Source organism: Pan paniscus, chromosome 1, assembly GCF_029289425.2.
Source record: "Pan paniscus chromosome 1, NHGRI_mPanPan1-v2.0_pri, whole genome shotgun sequence".
NCBI classification, from domain to species: domain Eukaryota; kingdom Metazoa; phylum Chordata; class Mammalia; order Primates; family Hominidae; genus Pan; species Pan paniscus.
This window is the reverse complement of record NC_073249.2, coordinates 118,428,708-118,445,459: the sequence shown is the minus strand read 5'-3', so window position 1 is coordinate 118,445,459 and position 16,752 is coordinate 118,428,708. Positions and strand designations below refer to the sequence as shown.

At 41.6% G+C, this 16,752-nt stretch overlaps 1 protein-coding gene across 3 annotated transcripts in view; it reads right to left on the bottom strand.

Annotated features, from left to right (window-relative positions):
* Window positions 1-16,327, bottom strand: part of AKNAD1 (AKNA domain containing 1) — a 62,722-nt gene extending 46,395 nt beyond the window's left edge. For all 3 annotated transcript variants that reach the window (XM_063606638.1, XM_063606639.1, XM_055115170.2), the window contains exons 1-2: window positions 16,191-16,327; window positions 4,976-5,107 (exon numbers count right to left, since the gene is read on the bottom strand). The gene's annotated coding sequence lies outside the window, so the exon portion shown is untranslated. The remainder of the gene's footprint in view (window positions 1-4,975; window positions 5,108-16,190) is intronic.
* Between the last annotated feature and the right edge of the window lie 425 nt (window positions 16,328-16,752).

The following is a 16,752-nucleotide window of genomic DNA, read 5'->3' as shown; positions in this document are numbered from 1 at the left end:
TTTGGAGAAACTTCCTGCCTGTGTTTTACCAGAAAACTTTGCTGGTTTTCCTTGCTCTTTGGTGAGGTTAGCCCTGTCTTTTTATCCAATTTTCCCATTGACGTAGCCTAGTGTGTGCTGTAAACCACGGACCTTTGCTGTGCTTTGGGAACATTTAGAAAACTCTTACCAATTAATTTTCTGAAAATAATTCCAGTGATAAACTTTAAAACACATTGATTTAAAGAAGTATAATGTCTTTTTTTTTTTTTTTTTGAGAGAGAGTCTCACTCTGTCGCCAGGCTGGAGTACAGTGGCGCAATCTTGGCTCACTGCAACATCCGCCTCCCAGGTTCACACCATCTCCCACTTCAGCCTCCCGAGTAGCTGGGACTACAGGCACGTGCCACCAAGCCCAGCTAATTTTTGTATTTTTAGTAGAGACAGCATTTCACCATGTTGGCCAGGATGGTCTTGATCTCTTGACCTCATAACCCGCCTGCCTTGGCCTCCCAAAGTGCTGGGATTACAGGCATGAGCCACCACACCCAGCCAAAGAAGTATAATTTTTAAATTTTATTTATTTATTTATTTTGTAAAGATAGAGTCTTGTTGTGTCCCAGGCTGGAGTACAGTGGCATGATTATGGCTCACCACAGCCTCTACCTCCTGGGTTCAAGCAATCCTCCTGTCTCAGCCTCCCGAGTAGCTGGGACCACAGGCACATACCACCACACCTGGCTAATTTTTTTTTTTTTTTTTTTTGTAGAGACAGGATCATGCTAGGTTGCCCAGGCTCATCTCGAACTCCTGGGTTCAAGCGATCCTCCTCCTCAGCCTCCCAAAGTGATGTGATTACAGGCATGAGCCACCATACCCAGCCTCGAATAAGTATAATTTGTTTTTAATCTTGTCCCTGAAACGTCTCTGCCCTTCCCTAAACTTTCAAACTTAAGTTTTGCAACCTCCTCCTGGAGATAAGAAGGGCCAGAATATTTTAGGAAAACCCTTCCTCCCTTAACCAAAGACTTATGCTTCTCTCCTCCGCCCTCCTCCCCCTGCCTAAAGGAAGAACATTGACTTGTAATTATAATTTTTTAAAATAATGAATACAAGGTTAAATATATTGCACATTGATACCTAATCTATGCTCCTCAAAATGATTTCAAAAATTTAAGATTTTGATTAAAAGTCTATTTTCATATTAGAAGAAATATCTATAGAATGAATCTCAAAACATGTGGTAGGATTACAGGTAACTTTTATTTTCCCGTTAGAACTGTTCCTTCATTTATTAAACAAATATTTATTGAATGTACCTGTTAGGCACACAGTACCATGTAGGTCCTGGAATCAAAAGGAAATATAGAGAACAGTTAGGTTATGGACTTCGGTGCCAGACTGAGTTTGTAGTTAGGCTCTGCTGCTCACTACTGTGCTATCTTAGAGAAGTTGCTTAACTTCTCTGTTCCTTAGTTTGTTCATCTGTAAAATGGGGGTATTAATAGCACTACCACATAGGGTTGTTGTGAAGAGTATGTGAGTTGCTGTTTAAATCAACACTTACGTAGCACAATGCACCTGATGCTATTCTAATCCCTTTCCAAATATTCATTAACTGAGTGCAAAGGATTTAACACATTGTATATTATTATAAATGGTGATAAGTGCTATGAATGATCGGAAGAGACTGCTGGAAGAAAGAATATAAGAAAGGAAGGAAAATCTTTCTCGAGATCAGATAGGCAGGGAAGGGCTCTCCAAGGCCATGCATTTCAACTGGAGCCTGAAGGACGCATACCAACGACGCAGAGAGTCGGGGCAGAGCGTTCTGGGCTGAGAGGACATGTGTGCAAAGACCTGAGGATGGAAAATAACATTGTTTATTGGGAAAGCTGAAAGGAACCAGCATGGTGGTGGCAGAGATTAAACAAGTTGGTGTTTTCAAGACATAAGACATTTTCGAGTAATCAACAAAACCTGGCAATGTGCTGGTGAAGGCAGGGGAGAATTTAATCAGGACCCCTTGTCATGCTTTCTTGTATTTTTCCAAGTATTTTAGAATAAAGATCACTCAAATCAATAAAAAAAAAAATGACCCCAAAGAACAAAGGACATGAATTAAGAGAAAAAAGATATACAAATATACATGGCACCTAAACGTATAAAAAGATGATTACCTTTGTTAGGGCATGTTCTATGTTTTAAACATATTTGTAGGCCGGGCGTGGTGGCTCATGCCTATAATCCCAGCACTTTGGGAGGCTGAGGTGGGCGGATCCTTTGAGGCCAGGAGTTCAAGACCAGCCTGGCCAACATGATGAGACCCCGTCTCTACTAAAAATGCAAAAACTAGCCGGGTGCCTGTAATCCCAACTACTTGGGAGGCTGAGGCACGAGAATCACTTGAACTTATTTATTTATTTATTTATTTATTTATTTATTTATTTATTTATTTTTGAGACAGGGTCTTCCTCTGTCGCCCAGGCTGCAGTGCAGTGCCATGATCGTAGCTCACTGCAGCTTCAACCTCCAGTGCTCAAGTGATCCTCCTACCTCAACTTCCCAAGTAGCTAGGACTACAGGTTCCTGCCACTGCACCTAGCTAATTTTTTTTTAAATTTTTTTAGAGGTGGGGTCTCACTTTGTTTGCCAAGCTGGCCTTGACCTCCTGCGCTCAAGCAATCCTCCTGCCTCGGCCTCCCAAAGTGCTGGAATTACAGGCGTAAGCCACCGCACCCAGCCTATGCCTACTTTAGCTTTAATGCATGCATGAGGTTTAGAACAGTGCCTGACACATAATGTCTTGATACATGCTAGCTTTAAAAACTTGTTAACCATTATGTAAAATACCTCTCTCAGTATTTCGCAATTTTAGCTTTTTTAGTCAGTTTGTATGGTTTTATATGAGATGAGGATTTGAAATGTAAATCTGTTATAAGTTGTGCCATGGTAGAAAAACAATAGCTATCAATACTTCCCTAACCCCTTTCTTGTAAAAAGCACAAAGCTTTTTGCATAGTCGTAAGTTAGAGCCCCCAACACGATTATAAAGTAAATATTACCTGATCCAATGCTGCAATGCCAATTTTTACTAGATAGTATTAAGATACCGGAAGTGACAACCATATGAAAGGTAAATAATCAACGTTTAGCCTTTTATGATAGGCTTGTGTAGGTTTCAAAAGCATTAATTAACTAAAACTCACAACACCTAGGTGAAGTATTTCTTTACCCTCTCAAGCAATGTCATTATCTCAGAGAAGGGAACTCGGTACAAGGTTAAACAACTTAGGACAGGAAACAATTATCTGCTCAAAAATAACAGCACTTTGCCTCTAAATAACACTTTTCAACCAACAGTATCCAGTCACATTGCAAACTCTAATTAAACACTCTCAGGGACTTAATTATCTCCCTTTAACCTTGTGGAACAGATTGAAGGAGAGGAGGCAGTTTAGCTAAAATTACACAGCAGGCCACTAGCAGCCAGGATTTAATCCCTTGGAATCAGGCGTGAGGTGGGATTAAAAGCCTACTGTGTGGTAGGTGCTTTGTGTATATCTCTTCAGTCCTTGCCATAGCCCCCGAAGTAAATATCATTGCTTCTTTAAGATGAGAACTGAGGACGTGGTGGCTCATGCCTGTAATTCCAGCTCTTTGGGAGGAAAAGGCGGGCAGATCACTTGAGGACAAAAGTTTGAGACCAGCCTGGCCAACATGGTGAAATCCTGTCTCTACTAAAAATACAAAAAAAAAAAAAAATTAGCCAGGCATGGGGCACGGTGGCATGCACCTGTGGTCCCAGCTGCTCGGGAGGCTGAGGCACAATAATCACTTGATCCTGGGAGGCAGAGGTTGCAGTGAGCTAAGAGCGTGCCACTGCACTCCAGCCTGGGTGACAGGGTGAGACCCTGTCTCAAAAAAAAAAAAAAAAAAAAAAAAAAGATAACCAAGCTCAGAGGAACAGAGCTAGGACAGGTCATCCAAAGCCAACGTGCTTCTACTCCTGTAAGACCACATGTCACAAACAGGAAGAAGAAATAGAAGCAGTCAGACTCATCAGTGTTGTTGTTGTTTTTAATAAGATTGGTTATTGTTTTAGTTTCCTATTGCTTCTATAACAAATTGTTAAGGAACAAAATTTCAACAAATTGATTTCAAAGATCTAATTGGCTTTTGTTGGCACTTCATGAATCAGGCAGCATCCCATCTATGAAATAGAAAGGCTCTTCAATGAGCTGAGCAGACAGGATGGGCTTTACAGGCAGAAAAGGCTGAAGTAAGCAGAAATAAGGAACAAGGAACAATAAGCAGATTGGTTGTTTCAAAGTGACTTCAAGCAGAGGGGATTTCCTTATCATGCCTGATCAAGTTGACTGGGCCCCATTAGGTTGGTTGCTATGAATTTCCTGTTTTTTGGAAAACTGACCCATTTCTAAGTTCAGTTTGGTTATGTGGCCCCTAGCACAAGTGACTCCATTCTAGTTTGGTCTGGTCTGTTGGGGCCTAGTGCAGGAGCTCAGTCAACCAATGACCTCTCATAAATTTTATTTCACAAAGTTATCACAAATGTAGTGTAAAACTACACAAATTGATTAAGTTCTGGAGGTCAACGTCTGAAAATAATTTCACTGGACTGAAATAAAGGTGTAGGCAGGGCTGCATTCCTTCTGGAGGCTTGACAGGAGAATCAAGTTTCTTGCCTTTTCCAGCTTCTAGAAACCATTTGCGTTCCTTGACCCATTGGCCCCTTCCTTCATCTTCAAAAGCAACATCACAACATCTTCAAATCTCCTCTGACTGTGACATTCCTGCCTCAGTCTTTCACTTACAAGGACCCTTGTGATTACACTGGGCTCACCTGGATAATCTAGGATAATCATCTCAAGATCCTTAATTTAATTGCACCCGCAAAATCCCTTTGACATGTAACACATGTGCAGATTCCAGGGATTAGTACTTAGACATCTTTTGGGGCCATTGTTTTGCTTACCATAGTACTCTTTTGGAGGATTCTTAGAAAACTAGGATCTATGCCTCATCATTTCATCCCCAAGCAGCATTTATTGTATCTCCAGGGGGTACTACTACCCCAAAGTCCCTCTTGATGTGAAGCTTTTTTATCCTGTGGAACAATTGTAATTTATTGAGATACAGCAGGAGGGCATACCTTCAAAACTGGAAAGTTTAAAAAAAATTAAAAATGATAACTATTGATACATGCAACTGTAATACATGGATGAATCTCAAAATACAGTTATGTGTCACTTAACACCAGATACACATTCTGAGAAATGCATCATAGAGTGTACTTACACAAACTAGATGGTATGGCCTGCTACACACCTAGGCTGTATCGTATAGTCTATTGCTTTTAGGCTACAAACCCATACAGCATGTTACCATGCTAAATTATGTAGGCGATTGTAACACAATAGTAAGTATTTGTGTACCTAAACATAGAAAACGTTCAGTAAAAATATGGTAATATAATCTTACGGGACCACTGTCGTAGATGTAGTCTGTCATTGACCAAAATGCTATTATGTGGTGCTTGACTGTAATTTAGCTATTTGAAGGAAGCCAGGTTACACACACACACACACACACACACACACACACACACACACACACACAGAGGGTATATATTGTATAATTCCATTTATATAAAATTGTGAAAAATGCAAAGTGATATATAATAATAGAAAGTAGATCAGTGGTTGTCTGAGTTGGGTGGAGGTTGAGAAGGGAGATAGGGTGACCAAGAGACATGAGGAAATTTTTAGAAGTGATAGATATGTTGATTGTGGTGATTTTTTTTCAGAACTTCACAAATCGTGCCTTTTAAATATGTCCTGTTGATTGTATGTCAGCCATAGCTCAAGAAAGCTATTAGAAATAATACAGCTGAGGGAAGCTTGGGGAGCTGAGGCAGATGGATAATTTGAGGTCAGGAATTTGAGACCACCTGGCCAACACGGTGAAACCCCGTCTCTACTAAAAATACAAATATTAGCTGGGCGTGGTGGTGCACACCTGTAGTCCCAGCTACTTGGGAGGCTGAGGTGGGAGGATCACTTGAATCCAGGAGGCAGAGGTTGCAGTGAGCCAAGATCATGCCACTGAACTCCACCCTGGGTGACAGAGCCAGACCCTTTCTCAAAATAATAATAATAATAATACATGAGCAGGCCTTGGTAGCTCACACCTGTAATCCCAGCACTTTGGGATTCTTAGGGTGGAGCATCACTTGAGGCTAGGAGTTTAAAACCAGCTGGGCAACATAGCAAGACCCTGTCTTTAAAACACACACACACACACACACACACACACACACACACACACACACACACACACACACGCATCAGCTGGGCATGGTGACAGAAGCTCACAAGCTTGTAGTCCTAGCTACTCAGGAGGCTGAGGCAGAAGGGATCGCTTGAACCCAGGAGTTGGAAGCTGCAGTGAGCTATGATCACGCCACTGCCCTCTAGCCTGGATAACAGAGGGAGGCCCTGTCTCAAAAACATAGTAATAATAGAAAAGAGACTTTAAAGTCCTCTGAGGCACACAGGAACTTCATAAAATGAGATTATAGAGCCAGGGAGAAAATTGTATCAAACAGCAGTAACCTTATCTATAAAGCTCTTCAGAAAAGTTTTAATGACCTCATTCAGATGTTATCATTTTAGGATGATTGCAGGTTTGCAAGTGTAACACATTTGGCAGTTTGTTTTGTGTACTGTCTAAGCTCCACATGGCCTCTGAGGCCCTTTGTGAACTGCGGCAGCCTACCTCCCCAACCTGTCTTCCTACCACACCTTGCCTTGAAATTCATGCTTCAACAATCCCAAGCTATTTATAGCTTCCCAAGCTCACCTGGTGTTTTATGTCCCCAAGTCTTTGAAGAAGACACGCCTGGAATGCCCTTCCTGTCTGGCCTCCTTGGCCAGGAGAGGTCATCCCTTCATCTTTTGCCAATTCATGTCCTGTACAAGGTTCCTCGGTTACACTTTCCCCACTATCTTGTAATTAATTTTTTCATATCTGTCCTGCCACTAGCCTATCTGTACTCCCAACCAGGGCATATGGCAGGGATGGCAGGGTCTCAACATTTATTTCATGGAACTGGAAATTCTCCCAGTGTGTCATGGTGGTATACATGAGAACCATTAGGATGTCTACAGGGAAGAAGATCCACCAGAAGAGGAGTTTGGATGTTGCTGGATGAAGGGATAAAGCATGGTCCTGAAGTTGATGGCAGTGACACTCCTGCAGCCTGAACTAGAGCCGTTGGTTCTCAATAGGATGGCAGGACCACCCAGGGGCTTTTAAAAATGGAGGCGGAGTGCAGCTGGCATTTAGTACTCAGGGGCCACAGTGGAAGTAAAGTCCTGTGCAAAGAAGAATGCTCTCGTCCAAAACACCAATAGGGCCCCCAGTTAGAAACACTACTCAAGGATAAAATGTGTTTTCTCTGTGAAGACTGAAAATGGGCTGGGCGCAGTGACTCACGCCTGTAATCCCAGCACTTTGGGAGGCCGAGGCAGGCGGATCACGAGGTCAGGAGTTCGAGCCTGGCCAACATGGTGAAACCCCGTCTCTACTAAAGATACAAAAAATTAGCCAGATGTGGTGGCACGCACCTGTAATCCCAGCTAGTCGGGAGGCTGAGGCAGGGGAATCACTTAAACCCGGGAGGCAGAGGGTACAGTGAGCTGAGATCGCGCCACTGCACTCCAGCCTGGGCGACAGAGCGAGACTCTGTCTCAAAAAAAAGACTGCAAATAATCCTCTTCCTTAGTGCTTCATGTGAGTGGGATTGTGCAGCTAGTGATGAGGACTGGAATCCTCTCCCTGAAGTGCTCACTCTCTGCACTTACTCCTTGGCCCCTGGGGGTCCCCTGTCCCCTGAACTTCTTTTGCTCCTCAAATACACTGCCTCCTGCCTACCTTAGACCTTCCCTTCATCTGTTCACAGGGCCTGAAGTGTCCACCCCACCTTCCTCCTGCCTTTCTACCTGGTTATTTCTTACTCAACTCCTAGCATGCCACTTCCTCCAGAACCTTCTTTCATTCCCACAGTAGGCCAGGGTCCTCTGATATAAGCCTCCAGAGTATTCCATGTATCTCCTTAGTAGCATTTATCACAATAATAAAATACTGGTGGAAGGAGGGAGGGGAGACAGTGAGAAAAGGGAAGGCAGACAGGGAGGAGGTAAGGAAGGGAAGAAGACCAATTTGGCTGCTTGAGGAGAGTGGAGAAGCACAAGTTGTTTAAAAGCTGAGTTTGGGCCGGGCGCGGTGGCTCATGCCTGTAATCCCAGAACTTTGGGAGGCCGAGGAGGGCGGATCACCTGAGATCGGGAGTTCAAGAAAAGCCTGACCAACATGGAGAAACACTGTCTCTACTAAAAATACAAAATTAGCCGGGCATGGTGGTGCATGCCTGTAATCCTAGCTACTAGGGAGGCTGAGGCAGGAGAATCGCTTGAACCCAGGAGGCAGAGGTTACGATGAGCTGAGATTGCACCTCTGCACTCCAGCCTGGGCAACAAGAACGAAACTCCGTCTCAAAAACAAATAAACAAACAAATAAAAAAAAATGAGTTTGACCCTTAGCTCTGCTCCTTAGTAATTGAGGACCTTGGATAAGTTATCTAAGTGATCTGAACCTCAGTCCCCACATCCACAAAATGGAGATAAAGGGTGCTCATGACAATTAAATTAGATAAGTGTATGGAAGTGCCTTGCTCAGTGTCTGACACATGGCAGGTGCTCAAAAAATGTCAAATCTTTTTACCTTCTCTCCTTCTCCCTCTTCCCCAAATGGAAGGGCAAGTAAGGGTGAAAATTTAACTGACAAAGGTGGACTGAAAAAGCCTTTGTACCTAGCTTGCTAGAGAGAACATCTATAATCCTCCTAAATGGGTTTAAGAGGCTCTGTGAACACAAAAATGTCTTAAAAGAAGCCTGTGGTCAGAGGATGAACAGTCATAATTGGTGAGAGTGGAAGCAATGGGTAGAATTCATAGACATTGGCATGGTCGTGTTGCTCAAATATTCATAAAAGATCTACCCTTTTCTGCACAATCCCTCCAGCATGCTAGCAAGTATCTGTAGGATGACTATACTTGGTTTCTTGGAAAGAATGTGACCCAATGGGGAAGTGAGACACCGCTAAAAATTTACTTAGTTTTTATGCCTAGTGTTCCATTATTGGAATGCTAAGCATGTGGGAATTATTTATGTCCTACTGCTCAAGGTCATCACTAAGGTCTGATTGCAAAAATTCCAAAAAATGCAACCTCAGGCATAAATGGGTTAATGTCTCTGAGACCAGAGCCCTACCAAAGTTCTGTTCTACTAATGCAAAACACAATGGTTTGGGAAGGGTCAGTGACAACTATCTGAGGTGGAGTCTAGCCACTAAGGTAGAAAGAATTCCAAATGATGACAATTTGGATTGGTATGATTTGCCTAAACCTCTGGGCACATTTGCAATCCCATTATTAAAACTGATAATAACATCATAAAACAATGTCATTATCTTCAGAGGAGAACATCTGAGCAAGCATGTTACCCTAAAGGCAAACAGAATCTTAGAAGTTAGGTACATGGAAGACTTCTAGAGTCATCATAAGAGTCTTGCTTCCTTTCTTAGCAAGCCACCCTACTGAGTTTTTGAACAATGTGGTAGTAATGAAGTTTTACCAGGCAACTTCTTTGCAACTTCCTTTACACCTGACACCATGTAAATTAAGAGCATTTGATTGCTTTGCTGGCAAAGCAAAGGCAGCCTCTAGATCTGCTGTTAACCAGTGATAGTGCCCACCTCAACTTTAGTGAACCCTAAGAGGTATTAATATATCTTCACCAACCCTGTAAAGAAAGAGAGGTGTCTCCTGGTTAAAGCCCTAAGCTACTTACTTGCTTCTCTTTCTCAGACAGGCTTCTTAAACCTACCATCTTTGTTTGATCTACAAGTCCCAAAGGGTTTCCATGCTATTGCCTTTGCCAACTCCTCAAGGTTTTAAAATTTGAAGTCTCTCATCCTGGGGCCCTCTCAGTCTTGGGATGATTGGTCACCCCAGCTCAGGACAGATTCTCTCCATTCCACCCAACCACTAACATCTGTATTATCCACCTCCCCCAAGCACTTACTCTCTTTTCATACATTTTTTTTTTTAATAGAAAGATATCAGAAGGAAGTGATAGAGAGAGGCATTTGTGGGAAATATGTACAAATTCACAGTGGTTTTTCTTAGTTTTCAACTTTTTTTTTTTTTTTTTTTTTGAGACAGGGTCTCACTTTGTCACCCAGGCTGGGGTACAGTAACGTGATCTCAGCTCACTGCACTCTCTGCCTCCCAGGCTCAAGTTATCCTCCCACCTCAGCCCCCCAAGTAGCTGGGATTACAGGCATGTGCCACCACTCCCAGCTTATTTTTGTATTTTTAGTAGAGATGGGGTTTTGCCATGTTGGCCAGACTGGTCTTGAACTCTTGGACTCAAGCAATCCACCCGCCTCAGCCTCCCAAAGTCCTGGGGTGACAAGCGTGAACCACCGCGCCCAGCCAGTTTTTAACTTTTTGTATTTTATATTTATCTGCTTATTGTAGAAAATGTGAAAAATTGAGGAAAGTATAGAAAGACAATGCTTCAGCATAATTGCTTCTAGTGTTTTGAGGTCATAATATATAAAAAATTTTATACAATTTTTTTTCACCTAATGTCAAGAACATTTCCCCACATTATTAAAAACTTTGAAATGAAAATTTGTTTTTAATAGTTATATCCACTACATGGCTATACTATAATCATTTCCCTAATGACAGACATTTAGGGTATATCCAAGTTTTCAACATTTTCTTTTTTTGTTTTTGAGATAGGTTTTTGCTCTATCACCCAGGCTGGAGTACAGCGGCATAATTACAGCTCAAGCCGTCCTCTTACCTCAGCCTCCCGAGTAGCTGGGACTACAGGCGTGTGCCACTACACCCAGCTAATTTTTAAATTTTTTGGTAGAGATGGGGTCTTGCCATGTTGCCCAGTCTGGTCTCAAACTCTTGGACTCAAGTGATCCTCCTACCTTAGCCTCTCAAAGTGCTGGGATTACAGGAGTGAGCTACTGTACCTGGCCTCAATATTTTAAAATAACCCAACAGTAAAACATCCTTGTCTGTATTTCTAATTATTTCTTTAGGATAGATTCTTAGATGGGAAAGTATTAGGACAGAGTGTAAGTACTTTAATGCTCTTAATATAAAAACAAAATTGATTACAAGCATATATTCATCAACAGTGTGGGAATAATATATTGATATGCTCTCTGCAATACTAAATTGTAATATTTTAAAAAAATCTTTGTTAATTAAAAAAGGTATTTTAGTGTTTTAATTTGTAGTACTTCAATAATTCATGAAGTTGGACATTTTTCATGTTTATTGTCCATTTTTATTTCTTCATTTGTGAATTATCTCTGTCCTTTGCATATTTAGCTATTATCTACAATATAACTGTTTTTTAATTACAAGTAATACATGTTCATTGTAAAACATATTAGAAAACATTAATACTTATAGCACTTTATAACCTGCTCCTAAAAGAACTGAATCCAATACATTGTGAATACCTTTCCATGTCAACCAATATGCATCTTAGCTAGCAAATAAATTCAATTGCTGCACAATATTCCACTGTATGGATGACTTGATTGTTTTCACCAATCTTTTGGACAGGTAAGTGGTTTCAAATGTTTGAATATTAAAAATGATTGTGTGATAAGCATCCTGGTGCATTTGTTTTGCACATTTGCCTGATTGTTAATGTAGGTGAAGTCCTAAAAAATGGAATTTTTTGGTCAAGAGGTACTAAGGCTTTTGACACATATTACAAAATCTCCCTCCAAAATGGTCATAGTTGCAGCTCCAACCTCAGCTTATGAGAGGACTCATTTTATCACATCCTCAGCAACAATGGGTAACATAATTTTTTAAAATCTGAAGTCTGATGGGCAAAAAAGGAGTCCCATTGCTGTTCTAGTTTGCATTTATTTAAATAATAATGAAGCAGAAGTTTGTAAGTGAGCTCATTGTGGTCACTTAAGTGCTGGTCCTTGTCCTTTGCCCTATTGGGTTGTTGTCTTTTTTTCTTTGAGGTTATTTCATTGTAAGGTAATTTCATTTAAATACTAAGTATTTAGTATTAACTCTTTATCAGTAACATAGGTCTCCATTTGTCATTTTCCTTTTGAATTTTTAAAAGTCAGTATATATAGAGAGAGTAAAAGCATGGCTCCTGAGACAGACTGGTTCTACCATTTACTAGCCTTGGTGGATGCTATGTTAGGTGCCCTGTTTGGATACGCTTTACTGGCCAGTACACCTGTCTCTCCACTGTTGTGAGGTTGGCTGCTAGAGCTCACAGGTGCCTTTTTCTCTGGAGAGTCTACACTAGGGAAGGCAGCCACACTTGGGGGGGTGCAGTTACGCCCCACTTTATCCTGATACAAAGGTACAAACACCTTTGTGTAAGATGGGGCTAATTCTGCAGTTTGGTTTATGCTCTAGATTCCAGAGCCCTCCCTCAATAGAGCAGATCAAGGCTAGGATTTCCTAAGATCCGTTTTTCTTGGTTGTTTCCCCTTCCCTATCCTGTTTCACTCTCTCCCTATGGGTTCCTCCTAAAGAGCCCTCCCTCGATAAATTACAGGGATCTAAATCCCATCTCAGGATTGGCTTCTAGGGAAACCAGCCTAAGATACTGTAAAATGGGGATGATGTTAGTACCTACTTCATAGGGTTGCCGTGGAGATTATAGTTAAAATAATAATAATAGCAAAATTTAGGACTTATATGTGGTAGGCCCTGTTCTAAACACTTTATATGTATTAATTCATTTAGTCTTTACATCAGTCAATGTCCAGGTATAATCCTCAAACATGAAAAAAGTTTAGACTAGTGCTTGGCATATATCTAGCACCAATAAATCTTAGCTATTATTATTTACTGATTTACTCTAGATTTCACATGAGAGATTAGGCATGTTAGTAGGCTGTTTCCCTGCATTTTGAAGTCTCCTTCCCATTCTCTTTTTCTTAGCTATTCCTTTGGAAAGCTCTTACTCACTCACCTACTCCACACCCTCATTTTTTCCTTCTTTTATTCTATTTTTATTTCATATATATACATACACCTATATATGTGTATGTATGTACATACATATATAGATACATATGTATGTGTGTATATATATGTACACACATATACATATGTACACACATTTTTTTTTTTTTGAGACAAGGCCTTGCTCTGTTGCCCAGGCTGGAGTGCAGTGGCGCAAGCACAGCTCACTGCAGCATTGACCTCCTGGGCTCAAGTGATCCTCCCACCTCAGCCTCCCAAGCAGCTGGGACCACAGGTACATGACACCACACCAGGCTAATTTTTATTTTTTTGTAAAAACAGGGTATCACTATGTTGCCCAGGCTGGTCTCCGACTCCTGGGCTCATGCGATCCTCCCACCTCAGCCTCCTGAAGTGCTGGGATCAAAGGCATCAGCCACCGCACCGGATCTCCTTTTATTCTAAAAGGTGGAGTTATCAAGTCCACATTCTTGCTGAGGAAACTACACAACCAATCTTCTTTCTTTTAGTCACGGGAGCACTGTTACTCTGATAGATTTTATTGGGGGAGGGAAGCAACAAATGTTATTTACTTGGTTATTCAAGTTTGCCTTGATTCAGTGTGGTCGTTTATAATTCAGGGAAGTCTAGCCACCCTGGTTTCATCTTAAAGCAAAGTTTGGCCTATCCTAACAACCCCACATGTTGTGAGGTTATGTACATTATCAGTGCTCTCCCCCTACTCCAACACACTGGAAAATGGTCAAGGAAGCCTGTCAGCAGTGTGATCACCAGGGGATTTCATCTAGTACTGTGGAAGTGATGTGGTAAAAACTTCATTGCTGTGTTCCCAGCATGCAGCAAAGTGCCTGGCATAAAATAGGCATTTAAACATAAATGTTATGGAGCAGATCACAGTATGTTTTTAAACAGATCCCTTCCTCTCTCTCTCTCTCTCTCTCTTTCTCTCTCTCTGATCCAGGATCCCCAGCAAGACTAATGTGCCTTTTTGTTTTTCATGACATTGACATTTATAAAGAGTCTGGGCTAGTTGCAGAATGTCTCAAATTCTGGATTTGTTCCAGAGTGCTTTTTTAAAAATATAAATCAGGACCAGGCGTGGTGGCTGACACCTGTAATCCCAGAACTTTGGGAGGCCGAGGCAGGCGGATCACCTGATGTCAGGAGTTCAAGACCAGCCTGACCAACATGGTGAAACCCTGTCTACTAAAAATACAAAATTAGCTGAGTATGGTGGCACATGCCTGTAGTCCCAGCGAATCGGGTGGCTGAGGCAGGAGAATTGCTTGAACCCTGGAGGTAGAGATTGCAGTGAGCTGAGATTGCACCATTGCACTCCAGCCTGGGCAACAAGAGCAAAACTCCATCTCAAAAAAAAAAAAAAAGATATATATATATATAAATCAGATGAAGTTATTCCCATATTTAAAACCTTCCACAGGATTCCTATAATATTTAGAAAATAAAGTCCAAACTCACTACCCTGGCTTGCAAAGGCCTACATTGCCTTTTGTATGTTTTCTTCTTTCTCACTGCAGCCACAGTGGCCTTCCTCCAGTTTCTCAAGTCCACAAAGCTCTCAAATCCTGCAAAATCCTCGCAGGACTTTGCACTGGCTGTTGCCTTTTCCTAATGTGCTTTTCCCTGAAGTTTGCTTGAAGGCTGGCTCCTTCTCATAATTCAAATCCCAGTTTGAATGCCGTTTTCTCAGAGAGGACTTCCTTATCTTAGCCCCCAATCTGAAGTAAAGTAGTAACTTACTCACTCTCACATCACCCTTCTTGTAACTCTCTGCATGGTACCTATCATAACCTGATATTTTTCTTTTTCTTTTTTCTTTCTTGAAGCAGGGTCTGGCTCTGTCACCCAGGCTAGAGTGCAGTGGCTGGATCATAGCTCCCTGGAGCCTTGAACTCTTGGGCCTCAGCCTCAGCCTCCCGAGTAGCTGAGACTACAGGTGTGTGCCACCACACCAGGCTAATAAAAAAAAATTATTTTTGTAGAGATAGGGTCTCACTATGTTGCCCAGGCTGGTCTCAAACTCCTGGCCTCAAGCAGCCGTCCCACCTTAGCTTCCCAAAGTGCTGCAATTACAGGTGTGAGCACACCCAGTCCTGATATTTCTTGTTGTTTATTTTTGTTGAGCTCCAAGAGATCAGGGGCTGTGTTCTGTTGTGCTCACTACTATATTCCCTGTACCTAGAACAGCTCCTGACACACAGCAGAAGTTTAATACATACTTGCTGAATACTGTAATGAATAAGCTGAGAGCTGAGGATGAAAAGAAGCCAACCATTTAAAGAGCTTGGAGAAAATCTAGGCAGGGAGGAGGTCCTGAGAGAACCTTGAGGCTTAGTCCATTCTAGGGCATGAAGAATGCCCTGTGTACTTGGAGGAAAGTGAGGCAGCAGGAGGAAAAAATAGGAGAGAAGAGAGAAATTGGCAGGGGCAAGATGGCTTAAGGCCTTTTCCCCCACAGGAAGTTTGGATTTTATTTTAAATTAAATGGGAAATCACTAAAGGTTTACAAGTATGAGAGTGACATAATCTGACTTATGCCATTTAAAAGATATTTTTCAATTTGAGTGATTAGGAAGATGGAAGTAACTAATATCAGAGATAGAAATCACATATGTAAGAGAAGATTTGCAGGGGGTAAATAATTCTGGACATGTTGAATGTAATGTTGTACTTCTGGCTGGGTGAGGGGGCTCATGCCTATAATCTCAGCACTTTGGGAGGCCGAGGCAGGAGGATCCTTTGAGCCCAGGAGTTCAAGACCAGCCTGGGCAACATAGTGAGACCTTTTCTCTACTGAAAAAATAAAAATAGCCAGACATAGTGTCAAGCTCCTGTGGTCCCAGCTACTGGGGTGTAGGGGAGGGGTGAGATCGGAGGATCACTTGGCCCTGGGAGGTTGAGGCTGCTGTGCAGTGATCTCCAGCCTGGGTGACAGAGGGAGGTCCTGTCTCTCTCTCTCTATATATAAAATTTCCTTTGCGGCTTTCACAGTATCCATACTTTAAAAGAATTTATAATTAAGAAGGAATTAATACCTACCTCTGAAACAGTACAGCCAACCAATTCCATTGTTATTTACAAGAACCTGATATTAAAGATGGTTGTTGATAATAACGATAATAGGTATCAAGTATGGAGCAGTTTCTATGTGTCAGGCCCTATGTCAACCACTTAACAACCTTACCTCACAGAAGCATCATAGCAACCCTTATTAGAAGAGGCTTTATTATGTTTTACAGTTGGGGAAACTAAGACTAAAGAAGATAACTCATTCAAGGTCAATCAGCAAGTAAGTAGCAGAATTGGAACTCAAATCCAGGTCTAGTTTGATGATAAAGCTGTTCCTTTAAGCAATTTGCCATAACATGCACCTAATGGGAAATGTTGCTTGGATCACTGGTTATGGCCATCATTCACGGAGATACTGAACCCGGAGTTTTCTTTAACATAGCCTTTACCCTGTAGAAACATTTAAACTTCATTTCAGAAGAGAAATATCTATTTGAAAAATAATCTAAGTAAATTCATCAGATGCTTTACCCCAGAGAGACTCTGGTCTTGGTATTTTGGTTTTTGTTGTTGTTTGAGACGGAGTCTCGCT